Source organism: Parus major, chromosome 20 (genome assembly GCF_001522545.3).
Source record: "Parus major isolate Abel chromosome 20, Parus_major1.1, whole genome shotgun sequence".
NCBI classification, from domain to species: Eukaryota; Metazoa; Chordata; class Aves; order Passeriformes; family Paridae; genus Parus; species Parus major.
Genome location: NC_031788.1, coordinates 8,379,231 through 8,405,847, shown reverse-complemented (window position 1 = coordinate 8,405,847; position 26,617 = coordinate 8,379,231). Strand labels below are relative to the sequence as shown.

Here is a 26,617-nt window from a genome sequence, read left to right as displayed (position 1 = left end):
GCCAGTCACAAGCACATTAGTCTGTCTGGAAAAGACAGAGGTTCATTCCACACCTCCTCAACTCATCCATGGGTTATCTCTAAGTTTAAATCCAAATCAGCATCTAGAAAGTTTCCTAACCCAACACTACAGGAAAGGACCCTGTGCTGGGTATTCCCTCCAGGATTCACATCACTGCTCTGCCTGTGGCAGTCAGGGTACTCTTAGGAACATCACTTCATCTCTATGTGCCCCTTTTCCCCCTCTTTTCTCTCTAAAAGTAAGAAATGTCCCCTATCCTGTTTACTCTGCACTAAGGAGCTCCCTGACACGAGCAGAATACAAGTTATAATGGTAGTTTGTCAATGCTGCAGACTTAAATCAATGATGTTCAGACAGATAAACTTGAAAAAGAGTTTAACCTGAGCACAATGTGAATTTTAACTGCCAGATTCCATAGTCAAGGTCTTGTTCTGCTGCCACGACAGCAATACAGCACGGATCTGAAGTTTCATTTTACAGAGTACCTACAGGGTTGACATTTTCTTCTTCCTTCTTGTCTTAATACACATTTCCTTTCCAGTGGAAGCCTGAGGAACATAACAGAACACAAACCCACTGGGAACCCAGCACGTGCTGATGCCCAGGTGTGCCTGGGCTTCGACAGCTCTATGCAAATCTGCCATTAAAGGCCCTGCTGAAATTCCCCCCGGTCAGCAGTAATACTTTATATGTATTCAAGAGCACCACAGAGCTCAGAGAAAATAAACACGCTGAAAACCCCTTCAGCCGGACAAAGGGAGGTGAGGATTCAGCAGGAATATTTATTTTACACTGAAAGCAGCAGAGCTTCCATCGGTGCTTATTTGTAGATGTAGCAAAATGCCAATTGCAAGAAGCAGCATCTGAGCTTTAGAGGGACAGACAGACACACACTGCCTCTATTTTTAGTTTTCAAAACCCCCTCAACTTATATTTGCCTAGCAGCAGAAGGAAAATGCCAGAAGAAATGACATTTTCTCCTACAGAATTGTTGAAAAGAGGATTTCTGCTTGGTCTTCCCCTCTTGAAGATCCAAGGAGTCCCTTTTTTAGCTCCTCAAGGGAAAAGGCAGCAAAACTGCCTCTCAGTGAGGATGGGCTTGAATGGCCTATCCTGATTTCACCTCCCTTTTGTTTCTTATGAGGAATTCCTCTTTGGCTGTTGCAGGCTGAACACAGGTGGAGAGACCTGGATCTGGGTCTCCAAATTTCTCCCCTTTCCTCTCTGTAAAGTGCCATGGCATCATTGCAGAAAAAGAGGAGGACTTTGTCCTGCTGGACCTTCTCTAGCTGTGAATTTTTAAAATAAGTAAATAAAGATTGTTAGAGGAAGAAATACTCTTGATCAACAACATGCCTCTACTTTTAAAGCTACTCAGTAGTAGCTCCCAGCTGCTATTTTATAACCACACTCTGAGATTAGGAGGATTTTTTTTTCCCTCTTCTTCCTTTAGGGTCTTCCTAGCTGCTTGATTTAAATCCTCCTGACGTTCCACCTATTGTGAGTCCTGTTCTCGGCTGAATAAGCTCCCGTCTGCCTTTTGCTCTGACTGCTTCCAGGAAAGGACACCCTGCACGGTGTTCCCGGGCCCGCAGCCGGGGAGGGGGGCAGGATTTTGCCTTGACATGTTGAGATGCAAACCCACAGCTTGTACCCACCTCCAATCCGACACTCCAGCTGTGTCACAAACATCCTCCTGAAGCCGTGCTGTCACTTTACATTTGCAGGAAGGGTCCAGCCCCCCTCTGAAAGCAGCCAGTGCTGCGAGTGAAGCGCTGCCCGAGCGCTCTGCAGCGATGGCAGCAGTGTCCTCCACACTCGAGGGAAGCAGAGCAGAAAAAGCTGCTCCTGAGCATCACATCTGACACAGGCACAGCTGCACCGTTGCCTCCACAGCGCTGACAGCCCAGCATTAGGCTGGGTGATTCCAGAGGCCGTGGTTGAAGTTGACACACACCTTCCTCTCCACTCTTGGGGAGCGCTACGAGGCACAGCCTCAGTGCCAGGGAGACCTAAGTGGCTCCATAAGTGCCAATGGCTCTTGTGCCAGAGGAAGGGGTAGGGAAGAGGGGGGGAAAATATTGTAGGTCCTCAATCTCATTTTTTTCCAGCTCTGTGATAAGCCAGCCGCCTTTTCCATGAGATTATCCTTAAGTGGCACACTGTGAGGGGATTGCTGAGATGCATCTCTGCGAAGGGGAAGGCAGGGATGGGCTCTGGTGGCCCCACCACCATCCCTCACCTGTGCTGAGAGCAGTCAGCCCTCACCAACAACCTGCCTGCTATTCAGCTACCTCCCAGCTAGATCCCAATGGCACAGGAAAATAGAGATTTGGGAGACAAAGGTTCATTTTGCCACCAGACACCGTGGTCCAGGAGGAGCCCTGGCAGCAGCGTCCAGGCTCAGCTGGCTCCATGCAGAGATCAGCTCTCCCCAGCACTGCAGAGATCTCATTTCAAACCTGTCATGGGAAATTTTATCCCATGCCTGCACTTCTTTAGAGGAAAAAAATAAATAAGTAAACGTGCCCCACATCCCATTGTCCTTCACCGCTGCGCATCCTGTGGATTACGAGCTGTGACTGGCATGAAAAAGTACATTTAAATACAATATATATTTATGAGCACACAGAGAAGTGCAAGCGTGTGCACACAATGTGGATCCAGAGGTTAGAGAGTGATCAGGACCTCTCCCCCCGTGAGGTAAGGAGGCTGCACACTCACACAGGCTCCCTCCAGACTTCCCCTCCCCATCCCCTCCTCTCACCCCTGGCACTCAGATAAAGCACAGATAAGCAGAGCTGAGGATTGCAAGGAACAGTTAATAATCGTGATGTGCTTGTTAGAGGCAGAGCACCAGATGAGCGCCAGGTACTGGGAATGTTACCTTTTGTAATCATTACTTTATTAACATACGACAATCTTATTAAATCTAACCTAAGTGCTTATTTGGCAGGTTCAATAGAAAAGCCTTAATTGAGCTCATTTTAAATATAGCAACAACTGCTTACTCTGCTTTCTAAGAAGGTGTGAGCTCTCCTGGCGACACCTGCGTGCAGCTGACAGCTTGTTAGTGAAGAAGGATGTTTTTAAGTGTGGATTTTTTGCTGGTTTGGGGTTTTCCTGGGGTTTGGTTTATCTAGGGATGCAGGAAGACTTGGCAACATCAGTCACCCAAGGAAGCTTCCACATCACCCAGGTGGGTCCATCCACTCACTGGAGACGGTGCCTGACTACTGGGAGGCCAAAATAGGACAGGAAGCACCATTTGTGCAGTGAACAGCCCAGTTCTCTGCTTAATTAAAGCTTCCTAATCTGCTGGCAGTGAATCTGCCGGGAGGTTTGACAGCCTTGGCTGTACCTCTTTCATCAGGCACAGCTGCAGCAGTAAATGAGTGGCTGTGTTGAGCCCCAGGAGCTGTCCAGGGTCCCGGTGGGGATGAATGACTCACTTGTCCCCTCCAAAGGCACCACAGCTTCACCTGGTGTTCAAGGGGCTCCTTCCGACCAGCCGGCGCCTTGGAGAAAGGGCCTATTTTAACAGGCCTGGGAGTGACCTAAATACCCAGATCTGAGCCACCCTTGAAGGATGGCACCGGAGAGGAAGGCAAGGATTTAAATATCTGGACTCCAAGCCAAAATTTGACAGCTGGAAGCCCTCCCTGCCCGGATTCACTATACAGGAGGTTTGGCTGTAGCACGGAGACAGAGATTTCCAAGTCCTGCCCATCACTTTGTGGGTACCGGAAAGGCTCCATTCCCCCAGGAGCAGCTGGTCCAGAAGGAGCTGGAGCACATGTGGCCCTTGTCCCATGGCCAACACATGGGGTGGGGGGGTCACTGTCCAAAAAATGTCCCTGCCTGTGTACTCACCTTGATGTGTGTGCCGTGCAGGCCGGCGGCTCCCTCGCAGCTGCTGATCTTCTCTCCACACGTCCACCTCTGGTTCAGCAGCTCACCCCGAAACTCATTTTCTGGGGAGGGAAAGAGGAACATGGGGTCAGGACCCAGAGCCAGCCCAGCACCCCCTCAGCAGCACCAACCAGAGGTAGAAATGCAGTATTTATTCCCTGCCAGCTTTTTTTAATGGCCATACAAATCCTGAGGGTTTCCATGCCCTAAGCATAAAGAAAGCCCAAACCATAAAGAATTTCCACCCTTAGCCTACTCCAAACACTGCAGCTCTGCAGTGTTGGAAAACACAATGTTAACAGTTGAAAATTAATGTTGAAAGACTCGGATAACTCAATCTTAGGGTGATGTACATCCAAAATTGTTCCTAAGATAGGTGACTGTCAAAGCCACCTTTATGTATTTGTCCTAAAACAGCTGTTCTGAAGCCAAGAGGGCAGCTGGGGAGGCTTTTCTATGTGTCACAGGAGAATCATTTGTGTTAGACACTCCAAATCCTGTTTGAAGCACTGTGCTCTGGCCTGGACCTTCAGAAAAGGCTCAAGGCTTGCAGACAAAATCCAAGAGCTGCTGAAACATTATTCTTCTTCAGAGAAGCTCTGAGGAAAGGGAGTGGGGAGGCACAGATGGCCAAGCAGATGATGAAAACCAAGGAAAATGAGGGAAAGAAGCTAGAAATGGACAGAAGAATGGAGAACAGAGGGGGAAAATATCAAATAAGAAGAAATAAAGATGTTTCAATAGCACACTCATGGGCCAGCACTGCCTGTCTGCTTATCTAAAGCATTTCCTTCAGCATCCTTTCCCCAACAGCACATTTTAAACCAGGAGCTTCCTCTATGGGATGTAGCAGGGGCAGGAGCAGAGAGAGGGTTAAACTGTACACACAATGGATCCTGGATAACCTGAAAGATAGATTTTTGAAAGGAAGAGATGGCATGACATTCAACCACAACGGGGAAAAATTAGCAACACGTGCAGACTCGTCCTCGCTGGGCCTGTTTTTTCATGTGAGCACAAGTCACAGGCAAATGGTCAACCCTGGAAGATGCTGTGGCTAAATCTGGCTCAAAGTGCCATCTCCTCCTTGCCAAAAGCCGCATCCTCATGTCCCATGCCTTCATCCCTTTAAGCAAGAAGGGGGAAAGGACTGGGCAAGGAGCCTTGGCCTGGCTGAAGGTGTGCTGGCCACACTCAGAGGCCTTCCAGCCTGCTCCAGACCCTCTGCCCAGCCCAGTTGGAATGGCCAAGACAGCTCTGTCAACACTGGAATCAGATTTCCTCTATCCCATGCTGCTTAAATGCATCTGGTCTCCAGGGAGGATCAGCTTGCACTGCTGGCTCTGCCCTTTCCACCTCCCTCCAGATCCTGGCTTCAGCAGAAAGGAAGCTCACTGGTTATGTGAAGGACAAGTCTGTTAACCCCTGCCTGGGCCACCCACAAGGTGTGGGATATTGCCTTAAATGTGTTTTTTAGCCCATGGGAAGCAGATCCCAGAGGGAGCAGCATATTCTGGGGTCCCCTCCTGGCACTGAGGTTGGACAGTGATAGTTCAGAGCCTGGAGCACCTGCATCCACACCCCCTTGGAAAATTGCTTAGATGCTCAGCTGGTCTGATGGATCACAGCCCAAAGGAAAACACCAGCTTTGCCCCCATCTCCCTCCTCAGTACCACCCACCCAGGCAGGACTGGAGCCCACACTGGAGTCTTGGGCTGCTTTTCCCCATCAACATTCATGACAAGCCACCACCATCCTTTGCCAAATGATGTTCTCTCCCAAACCATGAATCTATCTGTCCCTTTCTGGGATATCTACAGCTGTGAGCCAAAGCATTGCAAGTGTGGAATCCTGGTACAAAACAAATAGTTCCTTGAAATGTTTAAGTCACCTTCATCCAATCCCAAACAAGATGATGAGGAATATTTGCAGGGAGACCACAGCAATTTGGAGTGATAATCAGACTCATGTGTTTTACTTCAAATTCTCAAAGACAGAAGAAAACATTAATTTGCAAAAAAAACCCTAAATTTAGCCCTCCAAAGTATCATAAAAAAGTCCCCCAAAAATAAACACAACAAACCTCATAAGAAGCTTTGGGGTGAGGATGAATACATAACGAGGAGGGGGTGCCTGGTGGGAGTCAGCTCTCACACCTGTCCTCACAGTGCCAGGGGAGCCCCAACTGCAGCCCCACCCTGTCCCCAAATCTCTGCAGAGGTTACACCTGCTATTGCAAAGTGATGGAGTGAGGGGAAGGTTCTGTAGAGAAAACACGGGTGGTGAAGGCTGCCTTTCCTCATAAGATGCATTACTGCATATTTAAACTGCAAGTCTAGAGGAAAAACATATCAATCTTCATTTGTTCCTCCAAGTGTAAGAAAAGAAAAAGGAAAGGAGAAGAATTTTTCTTCATTTTTGCTCCAGCACATTTTTCATGGGAAAGGTGAATCCTGAGTTAACGAGGCAGCAGCATGCTGAGAGCAGGCTGGGTCCCTCAGCATCCCACCAGACAACGTGGGCTCGCTTCTCAGAGGCCACACTGCAGCAGTGTGAGGGATCAAAGGGAGCATTTTGTGGCCCCATCTTTTATGAGAATTTTTAAAAAAAATCTCAAAGCCAAATTTTACACCTTCTCTAATCTGAGACGCCACTCCTGGGCTGCTGCACCCCTCTGCACTGCTGGCTGCCTGACATCCCTGCATTTTATAGAAAGCAGGGAGAGACACTTTTTACATGAGTGAATAGTGCTGGGACAAGGAGGAAAGCAGAGATTTAGATTTGCTGTTAGGAAGAAGTTCTTTATTCAGAGGGTGGGGAGGCCCTGGCACAGGCTGCCCAGAGAAGCTGTGGCTGCCCCATCCCTGGAAGAAGGCTGGACAGAACTTGGAGCAGCCTGCAGTCATGGAAGGTGTCCCTGACAGCAGAGAACTGGAAGAAGATGATCTTTAAGGTCACAACCCAAAGCATTCTGTGTTTCTGTGAGTTTGCAGTTTGTTGCCCACACACACAGCTCTGTGGCCACTGCCTGGAGAGCACCAGCAGTGAATTTACTTCCCTGCGTGGCCCCAAGCCCTTGGTGCAATGAGAGCTTTCCTGCTGACAGGTAACATGAGCCTTATCTTTGATTTAAGGTCTCAGCTCCAAGCTGCAGCTCTGAACGCCCTCACACAGCCCCAGGATTCAGCACAATTAATTGCCCCACGTTCCTGCCCAATATTTGCCAAGTAAAGACCCCTCTGAGCCGGCACCCCACACACCTCAACCTTCCCACTTGCAGGAACACAGCAGCTCTACATCAGGGTGCTTTTTTCCAAAGGAAAGGAATTAAAACCTCTGTAGGAATCAAAATACACTGAAAAAGTAGAACCCAGCTTCTTCAGCAATTCTCCTCCATTCATCTCCAATGCCAGGAGTGTTGGTTTAGCCCCCTCTCAGGGCACAGGAATGCTGCTTATTCCAGGCAATTATCTCTGTTTACTGCAGCAGGGCTGTGTTCAGTGCTGCAAATTTAGCTTCCCAAACACGCATTTAATTTAAGATCTAATACCGGATGTTAATTGTATATTGCACAGTAAACGACTGATCATTAAAACATATTAATTGAGGTTTAACAGCTGTGTAATAGATATTACATCTCATACTTATCAGCAAATATGATTTAATAATTAGTTAAGATGGGATGTATGGATGGGAGATGTAGCATGGCTGGCTGGATCGTGGTTTTACTTTGTTCATTTGCTAAACTAAATATAGTTTTCCTTATCACATTTAGAGGGGAGCTGGGCAATCACCAGGGAGATCATCAAATGGTTTGGGTTGGAAAGGGCAAAGCTCATCTCATTCCAGCCCCCTGCCATGGGCAGGGGCACCTTCCACTACCCCAGGCTGCTCCCATCCCTGTCCAACCTGTCTAGCCTTGAACACTTCCAAGGATGGGGATGTTGAACTTTGATGTTCTCCCCTGGGAGAAGTCCCAGTGAGTTTGTGATCTCTACAAAAAGCAAAATTAAGGGGTCATGAGTAGTTTCCTCCTAAAAGCTAGAGCTGAGCTGTGGGGAGCTGACCCCACCCCTGCCTGTTTGCACAGCTCACAGAGTTTGCTCAGGAGCTCTCTGCTGCTCATCCCCACATCATTCCTGGCCGTGGCTCCTCTCCTGGCAGCACAGAGCCAGAGGGTGCCCTGCAGCACTGCATGGCTGTCCAGAGACCCAACAGCTCATGGCACCAGAGAAGTGCATTTGTGATTCCACTGCCCCAACAAACACACAGTGCTGGCTTAACTCACCCTGCTACCAAACCACACGCTTTGACGTCACGAAATCTGTGATGCACGCTCTGACCTTTTATTTTCCCCTTACCCAAAGGAAAGGAAGGGTTTGATTTCAGTAGGAACAAGCCTTTCCAATGCTTTCCCTGCCAAACAGCCCCCTGCAGCACAGCGTGCCTTGCTGACACACTGAGCCACTGGCTCAGCACTAGCACAGCTCCGAGGTGCTCGGTGCTGACAGCCAAGTACAGCTCAGCTCTGCGGGTCCTGGGGCACAGGACACAGGAGGGGAGCACCAGACTGTGCCAAGGGAAAGAGGACAGGTCACTGCCAGCATCGTGCTGCTGCTTCCCCATTTCCAGCCACCACAACCTGCCACTCTCCTTCCCAGCCATTCCTGCAGCCCAGGGAGCATCCCCTGCCTCAGCTCCCTCCTCCAGCACTGCCTGAAGCACAAGTGACTCACGTCCTCCTTCCCAGCCCCTGCCACCTCACCTCTTGGCTCATCCTGCTTCTGATGCTGTCAGCTGCCACCCCTGTCCAGGCAGCTCTGTCAGCCCCTGTGGTCACCTCAGCCCTGCCAGCTCATGCTTTGTCCTGTCATACCTGGCACCTTTGCAAGCTCTTAAACTCTTTGTCATCTCATTGATGGGAACAGGGAATCACCCCTTCCCCATGGCTGTAGGACAGGACAGTGAGCAGCTGCTTGAATCACAAAAATATTCAAATTTCCCAAGCACAAAAAAAAAACATGTTGCAATGGGAAGAAGCATGGAAAACTGCTCCTTGGAGAGGGAGCAAAACCCTCAGTAGTGGGATTCATTAACAAGCTTAAAATCCACCAGGAGCAGGGTGCAGATATCACCCTGCCATGGGACCTGACATCCCCAGACCCTGGCAGTGGCTGTGCTGCCACCCTTCATCTGGGGTCCTCTTTCCAGCCCTGCCCAGCACCTCTGCACACCAAATTGTGCTCTAGGGCAGGACCAACACTCCCTCCTGTTTCTCTGTACCACCCAGGGCTGCAGGAGCTGAAGCCCTGTGCACCTACAATGCAAGGGAAGCAAATGAGGCTACAGTGTCTCCTCATTAAGAGCAATATTCATGCTCCAGTGTTCATGGCCAGTTAATAAGAGTTTTTATTAGAGCCTTTTTTCTTTCCCTACCGAGCGGCAGCAGCACTGTAAGCAGCAGCAGGACACAGCAGAAGGTACAAAAGGAGGTGTTTTTCACCTTCCATCCTTGCAGCACTTGTGTACTCTTCCAGAGAGGAACAAAAGCCGCGTGCCCGCAGCACCGCTGCTGTCTGCATGGTGTTCTTAAGTACTGATCAAAAAGATTAAAGAGTGAACATTGCTCAACGTCCAATTTTCCCCCAGCTCCATGGGGGAGCTGTCAAAGCACAAAGCTGCTCTGAGTGTGGCAAGCCAGGCCACCAACGAGAGGGGAAACAAAGCACTGGGGTTCTCCACCAGAGAATCCTTTTGGTGTTTTCAAGGCCCAGGGCAGCAGCAGGGCCTAGAAAATCTCACAGGATGTGGGACCCCTTCAAGGCAAGAGCAAGACCTGAGTTGTGGATTTCCCTGCCTCCTGCCTTTGCCCTGCCAGCCACAAAGTGTGAATGTTCCTACTTCAACTGAAGGAACCTCATTGAGATGGCTGACAATTCCTCTCCAAACATACCTGAGCCTGAATGAAAAGAGAAAATAACAATATTTTAAAAATAAATAAATAAATAAATAAAAACACAAAGAAACAAAACCAACAAACAAACCCCAGCATATCACTTCCAAATGATGTGCACCATCATCCTCCTTTCTGCCAGGCTTATTGACAGCAGGGACCCCTCCTGCCACTGGTGTCATCCCCAGCACCCAGCCTTTTGTCCGTGCAAAGGGAGCCCCTCTCAGCCACGCTCACCCTCGCGTGCCCAGCGCGCGTGCAAGCGGCCGTGCGAGGTGTCAGCCATGCAGGAGAGCATCTCTCAGAAACAGGATGTTGCTTCTTTCTCCTTGTACATTTCCCTCATTATTTTGTTCTAATTTGCCTTTCCTGGTACCTTCTCTATTCAACAAAAGCTAAATGCAAACTGCGTCCCTTAATCTCCAGAACAGCAGCTCACTGCTGAGAAAATAATATAGATGTAACTTCCAGCATCACACACTTTCTTTTCCATTTATATGCAAATGCCGACCTTTCACCCAAGCTGTCTCAAAGAAGTATTTCCTTAAAAATGCAAATAGCATGTTGCAGGCAGTTACTCTGGCTGAGTCTTTCTTGTATTATTATTATTATTTCTTTTAACCTTACCAGCACTGTAAAACACAACAGCTAAACTGCACCCTGGCAATAATTACTTTTCATACCAAATTGAAAGCCTCTGTGGAGCCTCTGTCGAAACACCAGCAGGAGAATTCAGAGCAGATAAATTCTTGGAGATGCTTTTGGAGAAGCGTGTCTTGGGCCAGTGGGAAGGAAGCAGCCCCGAGATGGTAGCTGCTGAAGGAAACCACCTGATGGCTCAGGGTGAGGTAACAAGAGACTTGTAAAACCCTTCCCGTGGTGCTGCTGATGCACAGGAGCCCTCAGAGTGGGAAAAACAACCTGTGTAAGCTGGGGTGAGAAGCAGAACCAGGAGTGTGTCCACTGGCAGTGCTGGTGTTGGGCAAGGATGTCCTTCCCCACCCGAGGAGGTGTGGGAAGGCGTTAGGGCCGTGTGTGCTCTCTGTGCTGAGCAAAGGGGCTCCAGGGCAACTCTGGGACTCTGGGCCTGATGATGAGCAAGGGGAAGGGTGGCTGGAGAAGGTGAGGAAGGAGCCACGGCGATTCAGAGGAACGAGTCAGGGATTTCAGCTCCAAGACTCCCCTAATTCAGCTCTTTCTCCCACCTTTTGGAAAAGCAGCTTCCACCTCCACCCCAACAGCAGCACCAGCCCTCTGTGCATCTCCTCACTGTGGGCATGGGGACAGGGCTGTCCCCAAACTGGGAGCACAAGCTCACCCCAACAAGTTGAGGGGTGAAAGAAGGCACCAGCAACTGCTGAAATCAAAGTCCCCTTTCCCCACAGCTGCTGTCAGCCTGCACGGGGAAGTACTCCCAGCATGGATGGACATCAAACAGATCGAGCTGGAGGCATTGATCCAGCTCGAGTATCTGACACACTGCATCCAAACCACTCCATCATCAGCTTGGAAATGAAGGGATAACAGAAGAGAGAGCCTGAGCAGTGTTTGCACAGGGGGGTACGAGGCTGAGCATTGAGGGGAAGCCAAATGTAAAAAGCCAGCCACAAACAACCTTCCTGGGATGAGGCAGGACAGGGTTCAGTACCTGCTTCTGAGCAGAAAATACAGATTTCCTCAGTGTGTAGGGAAGAATAGAAGAAACAGGGAAAATATGAACTGGTCTTTCCTCTCCCATTTTAGCCATCCATAGATTTAGCTGTCAATGATTCTTGGGTTCCTTCTGAGCTCCGAATCTCCTGAGATGCCCCAGTGCTGACTGTCACAGCCCAAGTTATTTTGGATCTGCTGTAACACTTCACCCTCAGCCCTGTAAATTCTGGGTAAAAACAACTGCAAAACCCCAAAAGCTTAAACAAAACCCAACATTGTTTCAAATTTGGCCCAAGTTAGGTGCACACATGTGTTTGTGGAGCACAGACTGCTTGTCCCCAGCACAGGACTGGGGTCCATCGACAGTGTTTGCTCTGGGAAGTGTTTTCCTGGCAGGGATTTCCATCACATGTGACACCAGGTTGGGCAGAGGAGGGAGAAGCTGCCTGGAAGAGCCAGGGAAGGGGCTGGCAGTGCCTCTGACGCAAAGTTAGATGACTAAATGGGCTACTTCCCAGCTGCCAGCTTGTCTTTACGATATTAAGCCTTTTCTCTCTGCTGCCATATAAGAAGTGAAAAGTTGACACGTAAGCGTGTGTCATATGGAGTCAGGGAGACAGAAGCAATAAGGCATAAAAGGAGGTGAGATCATTGTGCAGCAGCAGCTCCCCAGGGGTACGAGGCAGCTCTGCTCAGTGCCCACTGGCTCTCAGCCTCCACCAGCACCCCCCTCCCGGGCTTGGCACACTCAAACCAAACCATTTCCTAGCCAGAACCCCCAGACCACGGGCAGGCACAGGGTGCCACGCTGCCCACCACAAAATGAGGCAATTAATGCCTTCTGAAGGGTCAGCTCATTAAACAGGAGTCAGCACTGCAGCACGAGTGTCAGCCCCCCAGGATTATTGCTGCTGAATGGGGTGGCTGCTGTGCACCATTTGCCTGAAAAAAAGGGAAATCATCAGATGAGTTTATAGCCCTGCTGGCACAGCTCTGAGCGCTCCTGCAGGCTCTGTGTAATTGAAATTAAATACAGGCGAGTGATACCTTTCTGTCCTTCCTGCAGCCTTCGCTCGCCTGGGAATAGGATGCAGGGACAACAAGGAGGAGGGTGAGACAGCAGCTGGATGCCCATGGGCACTGCTCTGGAGCAGCATTCATCCCCACTTCCAGCCCCTTTCACCAGCTGAGCCCTCTGCTCTCCATCAGCTCTGTCCCAAAACTGAGCCAGGAGCAGGGGAAGCCCAGAGCCCCCAGTGCAGTCACCCCTGGGCTCCACAGCCAAGCACCAGCTCATATCCTGCAAGTCACAAGTTTCTCTCCTCACAAATAATTTTCTCCCAATCCTCCCTGTTCTGGCAGGGTGTCCTTGCTCGGTGGGTGAGTGCAGAGGGAGCAGCCAGCCTGCCAGAGCCACCTGCCTCCCTGGGAGCCAGGAGAGCTGCTCCAGGATGAGAGGGAGTTGAAGGTTTCTAGGGAATGTGGGACAGGAGCTGACAACTCTGTGCTCTGCTGAGACACCGCAGGCAGAGTTAACCATTTCAAATGTCATTTTTTTTAAAGCAACAACATTGCTCCCAGGCATCTTTTTTTTTCCTTTTTTTTTTCGTTTTTATTAAATAAAAAATGGAGCAGCTCTCTCCAGAAGGCTATTAATCCTCTCCTGTCACTTGTGTTCTTGGAGAGCGCGTTTCTCTGGGCAAAAGCAGTGAGTTGCTCGCTGACTAATTACATCAAAATATTGAGGGCAACAAACAAACCTTTAACTCCACTTGCCAGAAGCTCGCTAGATGCAAAGCTTCAGAATTATGGAAGAGAAGCATATGCAAAAGCAGGAGAAGCTGGGACTCCAGACAGGCTCATGGCCACATCAGTTTTCAGAGGGATGAACCCTTTCCTCTGTGATGGGGCACTCAGGTTGGGCTAACTTCACCCAACATAACTTCACCCAGAATCTCACCCACCCAAAGATTTTGATTTCCTACAAATAAAGATTTTTTTTTTTTCCTTTTCCATGGAAGTGAATTCATTTATCTTCCTCTCATTCCCACACAGGCACTTGGGCTTTGAGTGAAGAGCAAGGACTGGACACATCCCTCAGAAAGGCTCATTTTAGGTTTCAAGCCCCACTAGAAGACAGTTTTAGGCTGAAATCAGGCAATTTCTCTCAAAGGCCACCTGACACCTTCACTTATCCCAGCAGCTCACCAGAGCAGCCTTTCTTTGGGACACAGCATTGTAGATTTAACCCTTCCCTGCTTTAAAACTTTTGCCACACGTTCAGCCAGCAGCGTTTTGGCATTGACTTAATTCTCATCACCCTGTATTGCCCACACAGCCACAAAGGGAAGAGCCAGTGCTAAAAGGAAAGCCTAATTCTGCATTTAGGTGCCAAACCTGATGTGCTTCCAGAGGGTTTGGGTGTCCAAGAGCTGAAACAGGTGACTCAAATGCAAGCTTTGGCCCCAAAGCCATGGCTGCTAGAGAGCCACTGCCTTCCTCCCCCAGTCCTGCATCTCCCAGGCTGCAGAAACACTAGGAGCAGGAAAAAGCTCCAGCTCTGAAATGTGGGTTAACCAAAGGCAGCTGCTGGGGAGGTTTCTCTGCACTCTGTAGGTGCTCAGGTTAATGGGGTGTTCACCACAAACCTTTACCAGCCACACTCAGGGAGCCCAGTGACAAGCACAAGTTGTTCAATGTCAAATTGTTAGTTTCAAGGGATTGTTTAAAAAAAAAAAGAGATTTTCAAAAGTCCTCAGACTGTCACCTATAGATTTTGCCAGCAATAATTTGTTCTTAAAATACTGCATGCATGAAAGCTCCCCTGAGCCATCTCTTGTACCTTATAATAATATTCACCAGGGGATCCTCCTAATGCTGGGTTTGAATCCTTTGCTGCTGAATACACCCGACCCCGGACTTGCAGAGAGGGCTCAGATAAACGTGCCTGGGAGCTGCTGCTCAGAGAGACGATTACAGCCCTCAGCATCGACCAGAGAGCTTCTGATTGCACCCACAAGGAGCAAGAGGCTTCCCCAAAACTGGCACCAACCTCGCTTGCAGATGCTGTCCTAGGGAGAGCCACACGCTTGCCAAACAATTTCAAGCAGAGGAACGAGGAAAGCCGAGTCTCTACTGCAGTTTATATTTAATTAGAGGGAAGGCAGCTTACGCAGCAGTTTCGGAAACATATTGTCTTACAGCATATTGGATATTTGTATCTTAACAGCTCGACATCGATTTCTTTTATGTAAAGGAAGAGGGGGGAAGAGCACGGCGTGCCCTAAGTTGTGTAAGCTCCAAAGAGACTCCTGCACCACTTGGACTAATGTTTGGAGTAATCAAAGGCGTGAACTCATGTATTATGGATGGGAACGAGAGTTTTCAGGCTTCTGCAAAAAGGAATCTCCAGCGTTTGGTATTTTGTTAGCAGCCTGGCACCATATGGCTCTCCCCTGCTGATATTCTTTCACACCAGAACTTTATGTTCAGATGCTTTAGTTAATATTTTACCCAGCAAGCATAAACAAGATGCAAAGATTGCAGTCGACAGCAACCTTCTCTTAAACCATATATGCACGTTAATACTGAAGGCTTCTTTCAGCAAGTACTTTACCCAACACATGCCTGGCTTTATTTTTTCCTTAGGGGGTCCAAGCTGGGCCATTTACTTTAACTGCCTTCCGATCCAGCACAAAACAAGCAGCAAGCCCATGAAGGACATTTCACACCCTCTCTACTCTGCTTCCCGGCTGGTCCCAAGCAGCACTGGATGAGCACAGGTGACACACGCGTGCTTGTGTTTGCGTTCAATTTAAGACTGTATCTCTGCTTTTGCGCCATTTCAGCCTAAATTTTATCTTGGAAAGGCAGCGTTTCCCCTCCTCTGCTCCTTAAACAGGGATGGAGCCCCAGGCAAACCTCTCAGTCCAAAGGGAAACCTCACACAAGCAGCAACAGCCTGAACAGACCACGAACAGCGACATGGAGCATCCAACTCGAGGTCCAAGATTTGTGTTTCCCTCTACCCTGCACCGAGTTAGACCCAAAATCACTTTGGAAAACTGCAGCTCTGAGATTTGGCTCTAAATATTACACTTAGATTCCCCCCGGCTCCCCAACCCCACCCTCCAATATTCTTATTAGCCTTTAATATTCTTAAAACAAATAGGACCTAACAGATGTCTTTTCAGCCTGCACTCTTATTAATGAGAATATTGTAAGAATGGAAATCAGGTCACAAATGTTTAATACTTTGTTTAAAAAGTCTGCAGCTTCTTTAAAGAGTTCCACTAATCCCAACATGACAGATGTACAAGGCAGTTTTGCTTGGGGCAGATTAAAATTCTCGCTCTGATTTGCTCTTTCATTCGGTCTGATTAAAATAACATTGTGATTTTTTTTTTTTTTTAACGTTCTGACTTCAAAATAAAAAAAGGAAAGAAAAAAAAGTGACCAGTAAAGGCCAGCATGATCACAATAAAAGCAAAGTTATTGTTGTTAAGATTAAAAAACAAAAAAATAAGCGAGGGGAAAGGAATGGGGGAACAGACAACTCAAACTCAGGTTAGCATTAAAGCTCTGTGTTAAAGATGAAAGGGGAACCTTTCCAAACTATGTTTTTCCATTTGAAAGTGTTTATTAATCTATTCTCTCTGAAGCAAAAAGTTCAATGAAAGACAAAGATCAAAAGTATTTTAATTCAGGTGAAAAATATTTTTTTTCTTTTTTTTTTTTTTTCCTTAAACCAAACCAAACTGAAAATCAGAGGATTGCAGAGCATGGCACTTCAGTTTTCTGCTCTAAAACTGATATTTGCTGGGAACAGCCCAGCTGGCAGAACAAGGTGATCCCAGCCACCTTTTCATCAGCCAGACTATGCCTGGGAATTCCCTATTTCCCTTTCCTGACATCCTTTCACACCAGACCAACCTTCCCTGGGCAAACTTTCCCAGCCAATTCATTTCCCTGCTGCTACCAAACACCCCTGGCCTCCGAGTTATGTGTGTGTGGCAAGGGCTACTCCAGGATGCTCTGATGGGAGCAGCAGAGGAGCAGGGCAGTGGGATGGAGCCCAAGGCACACTCCCAGCCCACATCCTCTCCCTACACTCATCCATAAACATGCCACAGCCACATCTGCCTTTTCCCTCTTGGGTCTGCCCAAAACCAGCCACAGCTCCCAGTGCTGGCTCCATCCAGGGCATTGCTGGACCAGTTTCCTACAGGCACTGCCTCCCCAAAGGCTGCTGTAGCATGGAGGGGTGCATGGTTTTAAAAAGCAGTCAGAGCTGTTCAAAATACAGCCTCTCAAAGGGCAAATCCTGCTTCAAGAGACCAGCTTTTCATAGAAGGCAGTCAGCGTGTTTGTCTAGATCTCTCCAGCCCAGAAATCTTCTCTGCCTCCCCATCAGTCCTGCAAACCCACAGCAAACCTCACAGGAGCACTGCAGGGATGAATAAAAATCATAGAAAACCACTCATTTTGGGATGCTTATTTGCCATTTTTCCTTCAAACTCCAACTTGTGCCTTCTATGAAACAGTCCTTAGAAAATCCAGTGTTTAAAGATTTTGAGGATCTGCTCCACTCTGGTGATTTTTGATATTTACTGGTTTTCAACATAATTCTTCAATACATGCTCATGCCCCTGAGATGTCCTCACTTCAGCTATTCCCAAGGCAGAAGGCATCTCCCCTTCCAGGCAGGTGGGAAAGCAGCTCAGGGAAGCCAAGGGATCCCCTCGTGTGCTGCTGCTGCCAGGGAACCTGCATGGGAGGAGATGCTTGGAACCCTCTCTTCACCTTCTGAGTGTCAGCCCTGTCCCAAAGGGCAAAGCCAGCACACAGCTGCTCCCGAGCTCTGCAAGGGCAAACACTGCACTTCCAGAAATCCCCCTTGACAGATTAATCTGCCAAGAGGGGAAACTCCAAATATAAGCCCACAAAGCCCTTTTCTCCTTGGTGAAAATATTTGTCAGAGTGGGAGGGGACAGATTCCCCTCCCATCTCTGAAGGGAGCAGAAGGGATGTCCCAACACTGCTCTCTGCCTTGACTCAAGACCTGGCTCCCAGACCCCTGTGAAGAAACTCTCATATAAATTCATTTAATTTTAGGAACAAGGTAATTTTTTTGTAAATAAACAGCCTTTCTCCACTCCTGAAATGTTTCACAGCTTATCACTCCACTTCTCTATTCACACCATGATTCTCCTAAGGCCTGGGCTATGGATCAAACTTCTACTTTGCAAAGGTAAACAGCCTCAGAAGAGATAAAAAACATTTTAAGCTGTGAAGTTTCATGGAATCCCACCTTAATGCTGTCAGAGACACCAGTGGATTCTCACCACACACCCAGGAAGACAAGCATGGGAACATGGGTGGAGTTATTCTTTGTAGAAGCCAGTAAAACACAGCAGAAAGGAGGAAAAGGCAGAGAAAAAGGTGGAAAGAGTTTCTTGATGACAACCTCCGCCCTGTCAAAACTCCAGAAATACCTGGGAACTGAGAGGCTGTGTGGCAGTCAAGCCCACGCTGATAATCCTTTCATTGCTGCTGCAGGACAGTAAAGCCAAATAAACCTGGACTGTGAGCCCTCCTTGTCTGCACAGCCAGGGAGCAAACAGCATCTGCACAACAAATAACCCAAAAGGGGATTTGCTGGGGCAGAGTAACACACAGTGGTGTGTTCCCAGCTCTGGAAGCGTGGATCCTCCATGCTCAGCTCCCGTACAGCTATAATGTGATATTTTTTGATACTTTGACACTTTGCCATTAAGGAAAGGGCTCTAACAACTCAGACACAGAGTTTACAGCTGGAAAAATAAGCCTTTCCATTTACAAACTCACACAAACTCAAAGCAAAGGAAAGAGCAGGTCCTGTACCCCACTTTGCCACTGAAGTTCCATATATGACTTGCCCGCGGTAAAACGATGCTTCCCCGCCTCTCCCTCCCCTTCACACGCCTCATTTCATGTCTTCTGGGAAGCCCAGCCCAGCCCCGGCTCCAGCCTTTACTGTAAATCCTCTGCTTCCCCTTCCTCACTCTGCTCTCGGGGGGCAGAAAGTCCCGGTCCCCCCAGTCTTTGTGCTGGGGACAGCAGCAGCATCCCTTCCCAAATAAACCCCTCCGAGGCTGCAGAAGAGGGCTCTGCCCCTCGCCTGCCAGGGAGGGACAGAGCATTTTGCATGACACTGATTTTGGGGGTTCAGGAGTGTGAGCTCCCCTGTCCTTCTCAAGCCCTGATGCAAAACTGCGGGATTTCAGGAAGGGAAAAGTGTTTCTATTCCTGAGCTCTAAAGCTGTGTCATTCAGCCTCTTCCGAGAGTGTTTCTGGCTTAGGGCGCACTGCTCCCCGCAAAGCTCAAGAAGAGCAGCGTGTCCCTTCCAGAACCCAAGTTTGGAGGCGGCACCCCAAAGCCGAGCCTTCCGGGGGGTGCAGGGGGGGTTTAGTACCGTCTGCTAAAATGGCAGCTGCTCTGACGCCAAGCTACGTCTTGCCAAGTCAGCCCTGCCCTCATCATCATCATCATCATCATCATCACCATCATCATCATCATCATCATCTGACTGCCAGGAGCTGCTCCGGCTCCCGGGGCCGTGCGGGCCGGGCCGGGGGAGGCGCAGAACCGGGGCTTCGCCTGCCCCTGCCCACCCCCAGCCCCCAGTTTGTCACTCCGGGTTGTTGGGGACAGTCCCGGGCCGGAGGGAACCTGTGCCCCCCTTCTCTCCCAACCCAGCCCGGGCAATTCCACAGCAAGAAGCGGGAAATGGAGGGGTCCCGACCCCCGGGCTGCTGTCCCCCTGCTCCCCCGCCTTGGGGATGAGGGTGATTCTGGGGGCAAAGGGAGCGAATAGCTCAGACAGACAGGGAGTGGAGATGGGGGGAGGATGAGGGAGGTTTGGAGTCTTCAGGGAGGGGGGTTCTCGTCCACTTCCAGCCCAGGATTTTCCAAAACAGGAGGGAGCACCCCGGCCCCAAAGTCACCAAGGCCACCCTTGGCAGTGACCTGAAGCAGCAGCCCGCAGCGGGACACCCCTCCAGCCGGGCCAAGCCCCAGGATCCCAGGAGGAAGAGAGGGGCCCGAATTTCTGTCTTTCCGACAGCACGAGGTGCCCCCGCTGCACCCTCACCCCCCCAGAGCTGCCACGGGACAGCGGCCCGGGGAAAGGGATGGGATGCCCACTCGGGACCGAGCAGGGGACAAGCGGCACTGCCAGCCCAGAGCCCTCCCCGACCGGACCCCGGGAAATCGCCAACCCCGAGCGCGGCCACGCAGCCCTTGGGGCCGGGACTGCTCGGTAACAGCACCCGGGACAGAGCCGGAGCCGCCGCTCCGCACCCCAACTCCAGCGGGACACGGGGGACAGCTCCTGTCTGCCTTCTGGGAAGGGAAAACCACAACTTTCCAGAGTTTTCCTACTCTTTGTGCGGCGGGGATCCCACAGATCCACAACATCACTTGGAGGGGAAAAGGAAAACAAACAAACAAAAAGAAAAAAACAAAAAGGAAAAAGAGAGAAAAAGGAAAAAAAACAAACAAACAAAAAAAACAAAACCAAGTTCTCCTTGTTTTTCCCGAGGCAGGTGAAGGAGGGGAGAGAAGGGGGAGGGCAGGCAGGTTTGAAAGAGCCGAAGGGGACAAGTTGTGCCCGGCTTTCCCGGCGGTAGCAGCCGGCGCTGGTTTGTGCTTTGCAACACGCGCCTGCTCCAATCTGCGCCGCTCGGGAACAATAAACAGGATCATACAAAGAAGTGGAAAGGCGGCATCTTTGCTTCTGGTTTCTATGACAGCATCAGAGAGAGACAAACCAACTATAAACTCTAATTCCTAGATTCCTCCTCCCCCCCCCCTCCCAAACTCCCTTTTGTCTGCCATTAATTAAAGTGGCCATATGGAAAAGGCTGATAATAACAGCAGATGAGCCAACTAGAGAGAGGGAAAGGAAAAGAAAGAAAAAAAAGAATAACTAAAAGTAGCGGCAGGGCGATGGCGAGGGTTTAGCCGGGGCTTTTCGCACTTGTTTTCAGCGGCTGCTCGAAGCGAGGGGGCCCAACAATAGCGGGAGGAGAGCGGCTGCCCCCGCACTGCTGCCCGGCCGGATCCAGGGGGGCTGCGGGCAACCTGCCCCCTTCTCCTGCCCGGCTCCGGGCAGCCTGGCATGCCCCAAACCTCCTGCTCCCCACGACCTGCCCCCTTTGTGTGGGAGAGCCTCCGAGGGTGCCGACCCCCTTTGGGGCCGCCTCCCCGAGGAGGGTCGGTCCTGCCCGCCGGCAAACTGCACCCCAAACTCAGCCCAGCTGGCCGGGCTCGATGGCAGCACAAGCACATCCACCAGCCCCCTGCCCCTCGCTCCCTCTCCGAATAACCCACGGAACAACCACAACAACAAACTTTGCTAAAATTGATAAAGAGATTAGCCAAGCAAAGCCTCTTCCGAGCAAGCTAAAAATAAGAACACGCAGATTTCTGTCGTGGTCAACGTATAGAGAGAAATCCACCAACATGGCACACTTCCCTTGTGCCTCGCTGCTATAAATAGAGAACTCTAAAGTAGGCAATAATCGGAAAGAAGAGGGAGGGGGGAAAGGGAAAAAAAGGAGAAAAAAGAAAAGTCTGGCAGTGGCAGGAGGGAGCAGCCACCAGCTCTCCGCAGCCGCGTCCCCGGGCGAGGGGGGCCGCGGAGCTCCCCAACGCCCCAGGAGTGCGGAGCTGCGGAGTTGGGCTGGAGTTTTGGAGGAAGGGGCCTGGGGTGAGGGGAGCGCGGTGAGGGACCCGTGGAGCCCCGGTTCCCCCGGCCGTCAGCACCTCCGAGAGCTCCGCGGCCGCGGGGCCGCCGCCGCCGGCGCAAACTCCTCCCGGCGCCCGGGAGCGTCTTCTGCTAACACCTCCCTCCGGATAAACATCCACCGATCTCGCGGTTCACAAACCCGGCAAGCATCCTCTTCCAGAAATATTCAGAAAGTTTCCTGGTTGAATGCGACGTTGTGCTTTTTTTTTTTTTTTTTTTTTTAATAAATCTCCTCCTTTCTCATCTTATTCAACCTCTTTTCAGTCAGAAGCATAACATGTCCACTAGCGTCTCGCAGCCGGCGAGGGAGCGAGCGAGCAAAGATGGACCTAGGAGCATGATGATCATCATAAAAATCCCCTCGGTTCTCCAGTGCAATTTTCAAAACAACAACCCAGCCTTCGTGCTGTAAAGGCGAAACGCCTGCGTCTGTTTACATCAACTGTGTGCTCCGAAAGCCTTTCCCCTCTGTCTCAATCCAAGGGAGGGGAGGGGAGGAAAAAAAAAAAAAAAAAAAAAAAAAAAGAAGAAGAAAAAAAGAAAAAGAAAAAAAAAGCCAGCATTATCTGCCTTTGTCAGCGAAAGAACATAATATTGACTTACCTTTCCCCACAGCTATTGTCTGCCCCTTTACAAAATGACATCACGGAAACCAATCATGAAATTTGCATGGGGGAGGTTGTGGGGGGAGAGTTCTTGGAGGGCAGCCCACTTCCCTACACCAGTAACACGCGTGTAAGACGGGTTGTTGGTTTCAATTAAATATCTGATACTCCTTAGTGTGTGAACTCTTAAGCCTGCTAAAGGCAATGTCTCATTTACTTAATGACCGCTCTCATTAATGGAAATGGCACAGAGGGGGCTTGCTGCGCCTTCCCTTTGTAAATACACTACCCATGAACCCTTGGGGTTGCAATATATCTGTTTACTCTCTGAGGTGAAATAAATTTACAGTATAGCATCAAAGAGAGTGAGCGAGAGAGATGGAGCGGCTGCCTTGAGTGCACCGAGAGTTGGGGCTCTCCCAGCCCCGCCGGCCCCTCTCTCCTCGCTCTTCCCCCTCCCCAGCACCCGGCAGAAGGTGAATGATTTTACCCGAGCTGATTCATAATTAATATGCACGAGGCTCGGGGCTCCTCTGACAGCAGCAACACAAAAGGACGGCGAGCGCGGCGAGCGCCGTTCCGTGTCCCCCCCGCGCATCCCGGCGCGTGGTACGGCCCAATAATTCCTAATAGCAGCAAGCAGCGAGTGACAGATGCCCTGGGTTAGCACAGCTCCAGCGAAAGTACTTTACAATATTTATTGGTGGTTAGGAAGATGACCTATCACCATAAAGAACAGACTGGGAAATTTATCGCCTCTATGAACCTGGAAGTATTGCATATTAGCTGATATACATATTCAAAAGACGGTGGTTAAAAGGTGTATAAATATTTTAATTTTTTTTCTTCCCCTTAAAAGCAAAAAAAAAAAAATTAAAAAAAAATAAAAAAAAAATAGGCACAATGTATTCCCAGCATACAACACCTTCATCCCGGGGAAAGTGGTTTACATTTTACATTATGGATTTTGGGACGGGTAGAACAACATAAGGAAAAGTCTTAGGAGAAAACGGTAACTAAAACAGTTTAGCGATTAATTCTAAGTGAACAAAGTGCACGTTCCTGCATTATGCACCTTTTCCTCCCGGAAAGTGTCACACTTTCCATGAGTTAGTATTGTCTTTCCTTGAAGATGTTTGTTTCCTGGGGATGCGGCCACCCCGCGAGGAGAAAGTCCTCGGCGAGCTGGAGGGAGGGAGGCTCTGGGGAGAGAGCCCGGCACGGTGCGGCAGGAAGGGCATTAGCACATCCCACCCCTGACCCTGCCAGACGGGAGCATTAGCACTTGCATCGCAACTTTTCGGGAACAGCGAGGGAAACACAGCCAGGCTGCAGCCCCACGGGCTGGGGAGAGGAGAGGGGGAACGACATTTTTCTCCCCAGCGCTTTTCCCTGCACCCTCCTGCCATCTCCGGCACCACCGAGACAATTAAGACTTTCCTGTCATCTTAATGAAGATTTCCAAAAAGATGCGAGAGCTCGCAAATGGACAGAAACCCCAGGAGTCCTCAGAGAGCTGAGGCAGAGCCTGGCAGGGAAATCTGAATCCTGCTGAGGATGCACTCTCCTGTGGGAAACTCCAGCTCCAGAGCTGCAGGGGCCCCAGGCTCCTCGCCAGCTCACCCTCACCCCGGGCGGGTTAGGTGCAGGCAGGAGCGAGAAAAGCCTCTCAGACTGCCCAAAATCTGGCAAATTTGGCTTGGATGGCTGCTACCGGCAACTCCATGTCACTCACAGACCATTGCAGGGCACATGGCAGGAAGGAGGGATTCCATTTCCCATCTCATGAATTTTACTGAGGGGAGGGTGGCAGAAATACTAATTTTAAACTGTTGAGGCCGCTTTGGAGGTTGTTAGGATGGCCATTTCCACGACTTGCCAGCCTGGTGTGCTCCTAAACCATTAACATAAAGGAGATATTCAGCAGAGAGTACTCCTGAAAAGCTGTTTTCTATCTCCTTTGGACACACCACGAAGACAGGGATATTTTACATCCTAAACCTTTGGCATTCAGAAATTCTATTAAACTCTTATCTGCAGGCAGCAGGCCTGGTGCTACACTGCATCTCCATTGTTCTGCACCCGCGATAGAATCAAAGGGAGGGCTGGGTGGACTCGGCTCCCCTCCGCTCACAATGCTGCCTGCTCCTCTCCACCGCTGTTTCATTTAGAGCCGTAATGCTAAAACTTGAGAAACAAAAGCACAATAGATTCGGCTGGAAGGCAGCAGGGAAGTGTGTTTACTTGCGTGTGCTCCTCCGTAAATTGGAGCACACGCAGCCTGCATGGATATGAGCACACACATGTGCCTCTCCGAGCGTTAAGAGAGGGATTTTATTACTGCTGCTGTTGCATTTATTAACACGCGACGCACCTACGAGCCCTAAGGCAGCTGACAGCTCTGATACCATCCGGCTCAGCTCTGGACTGCGAGAGGGGGTTTGGCTTTTCTTTGTTCCCAAACTCGCCAGACTTCCCCTCTGCTCTCCTCCCAAAACGCCGCAAAGAAGTGGCGCCTTCCCCGGAGTTTCTCACTGCTACCAACTTCAGCAGCGGCAGGAATTCCCATCTCGCAGCCCCCAAATCCCTCCCTACCCCCAGAAAATCTCTGTCCCAGGCCAAAAGCCCCACACTCCTTTCTCTGGAGGAGCCCGCGGGGGAAGGCGAGGCCACGCGTGGGCTGCAGGCGGCGGCGGGTCAGCACCACGGACAGCTCCGGCCGCTCCCTCCGCCGCTCTTTCGACCTTTTAAAGTGTTTTTCTGCCATTATTTTTACAGCGTTTCTCCCGCACACACCCCCCTAAACCTCTCCAGAGTCACTCAACAGCAGTTTTTAGGGAGGAGATAATTATCGTGCGTTTCCAGGTCTCAAAGAGTCGTCCCTTCCCTAAAGGGAACCGTGCAGCCGAGAGGTCTAAAATAAATGTTCATGTATTTTCATCTTCAGGGGGTTTAAGACGGGTTCTCCGAGAGTCCCTGCCTGCAGGGCGCCTGCACAGCTGAACCCAGAGAGGATTTTTAAAAGCAGATTCCCTTCATACCCCTCCCTTGCTCTCCGTGCCATTTCCCCCCCTCGTGTTTTCAGTTCAAGCTCTACAAGTTTGAAATTATTTAAAATAAAACTCCATTTACTTGTGTAAACACAGCCATAAACCCACCGCACTGTGTTCCATTGGCTTCTTTGAGTCTCTTTCAATGAAAATTTGATCTCAAACTTTACGCATTTGTAATTGGCACCAACTTCTCCGGTTACCAGCTGGGGGTGAACGATTTTTTTTTTCCTTGTTTCTTTCTGAAAGCTTCTATGCAGATGGGCTGGCTGCCTTAATGCCTCAGACTACAATTAGTGCTGTTGTATGCCGAATAGAAATGGCCAGCATTAATATTGTATATGGAACAGCTGAAGGGTTGCGAAGAAACCTGCCCACTACAGGCCCCTGGCAGATGGAACAACATGCACAGGCACAAAAAAAACTTTTAATAACCCTTTGCTCGCTCTCCAGCGCGCCCCTTCCCTCCGATTTGGGCGGGTCCTTCCCGAAGAGGCAATGCCTTTGTCTAAGCCAAATCTAGAGCTCTTTTCTCCCTGAAGAACAACAATTGGAGCAATCACCATCTTTTGCAGAAGGCACCTCGCATTATCCCAAAACTTCCTGCTTTGTGCCTCGGTTAATGCAGGCGCTGAAACACACACCCGGCTGATCGGGCACGAACTAACTTTTTATTTAATAACATCGCCCTCACCCCATTTTTTAACCAACAACGTGCAAGAGGGGTGGAAAAAGAGCCCTTAAAGCCAAACCAAGCCAACCACCACCATTCCCTTGCCCAGCAGAACTGCGACCAGAAGCTGCAAAAACCAGGATTTTCTCTTCTCTTCCCTCCCCATCTTTTGTAATTCGGTGAAACCCGCGGCAGAGGGGACAAAGCCCCGCCGGTGCCTCGGAGCAGCAGCACCGGGGCCGCGCACCCCCCGCACCTGAAGCCCCCTCGCAGCTGAGCCCGGAGCGCCGCGGGGAGGGGCGGGGGTGACACCGGCACCTCACTCGCCAAACGCAAATGGGAGACCTGCGCCCCGAAATATACCCGGGAACCTCTTCCTGCCGCCCAACTGGGGGGGAAATGCTATAAAACAAGGAGGGATAGTTTGCGGGTCCGTATTCCCCCGCCCCCAGCGAGCGAGCCCCTTTGCCAAGGCGTGACTTAGGCAGAATTGAGAAACTCAAGTGTTTTAGAGGAGAAACAAGGGAGACACCCGAAGGAATAACCTCCCTACGCTCCCGCCGCACCCCCCGCATCCGCCGGCGAACGGCTACGAACCGAGGAAAGTCCCGCAGAGCTTCATCCTTGCCGGGTGGCGGTGGCTGCCTGGCCCGGGGTGGCGGGGGGAGCGGGCGCGGAGCCGCCCGGGGTTACTCCATCATCCCTGGGAAAAGTTCCCGTCCGGAGCAAAAACTTATGGGCGGCGGCGGCCAATGGGGCCGCGCCGCAAAATCCTCGCAGCGCACTCGGCGGCCAATCCGCTCCCCCCCGGGCCGGGGATGCGCACCCCCCTCCCGGCCCCCCCTCCGGGCTGGCAGCGGGGGGAGCAGGGCAAGGGGAGCCGTCCTCGCCTGCGGGCGGGGGCTCCGCGCATCCCTCCTGCCGGCAATTAGGGGAGAGAAGAGACAGCGGCACATCCC

General features: G+C 50.4%; 1 protein-coding gene across 1 annotated transcript in view; it reads right to left on the bottom strand.

Moving 5' to 3' along the window:
• MYT1 (myelin transcription factor 1) overlaps nt 1–21,530 on the bottom strand; it is a 59,309-nt gene extending 37,779 nt beyond the window's left edge. Inside the window, exons 1-2 of the mRNA XM_015647948.3 lie at nt 21,348–21,530; nt 3,895–3,995 (exon numbers count right to left, since the gene is read on the bottom strand). The gene's annotated coding sequence lies outside the window, so the exon portion shown is untranslated. The remainder of the gene's footprint in view (nt 1–3,894; nt 3,996–21,347) is intronic.
• Between the last annotated feature and the right edge of the window lie 5,087 nt (nt 21,531–26,617).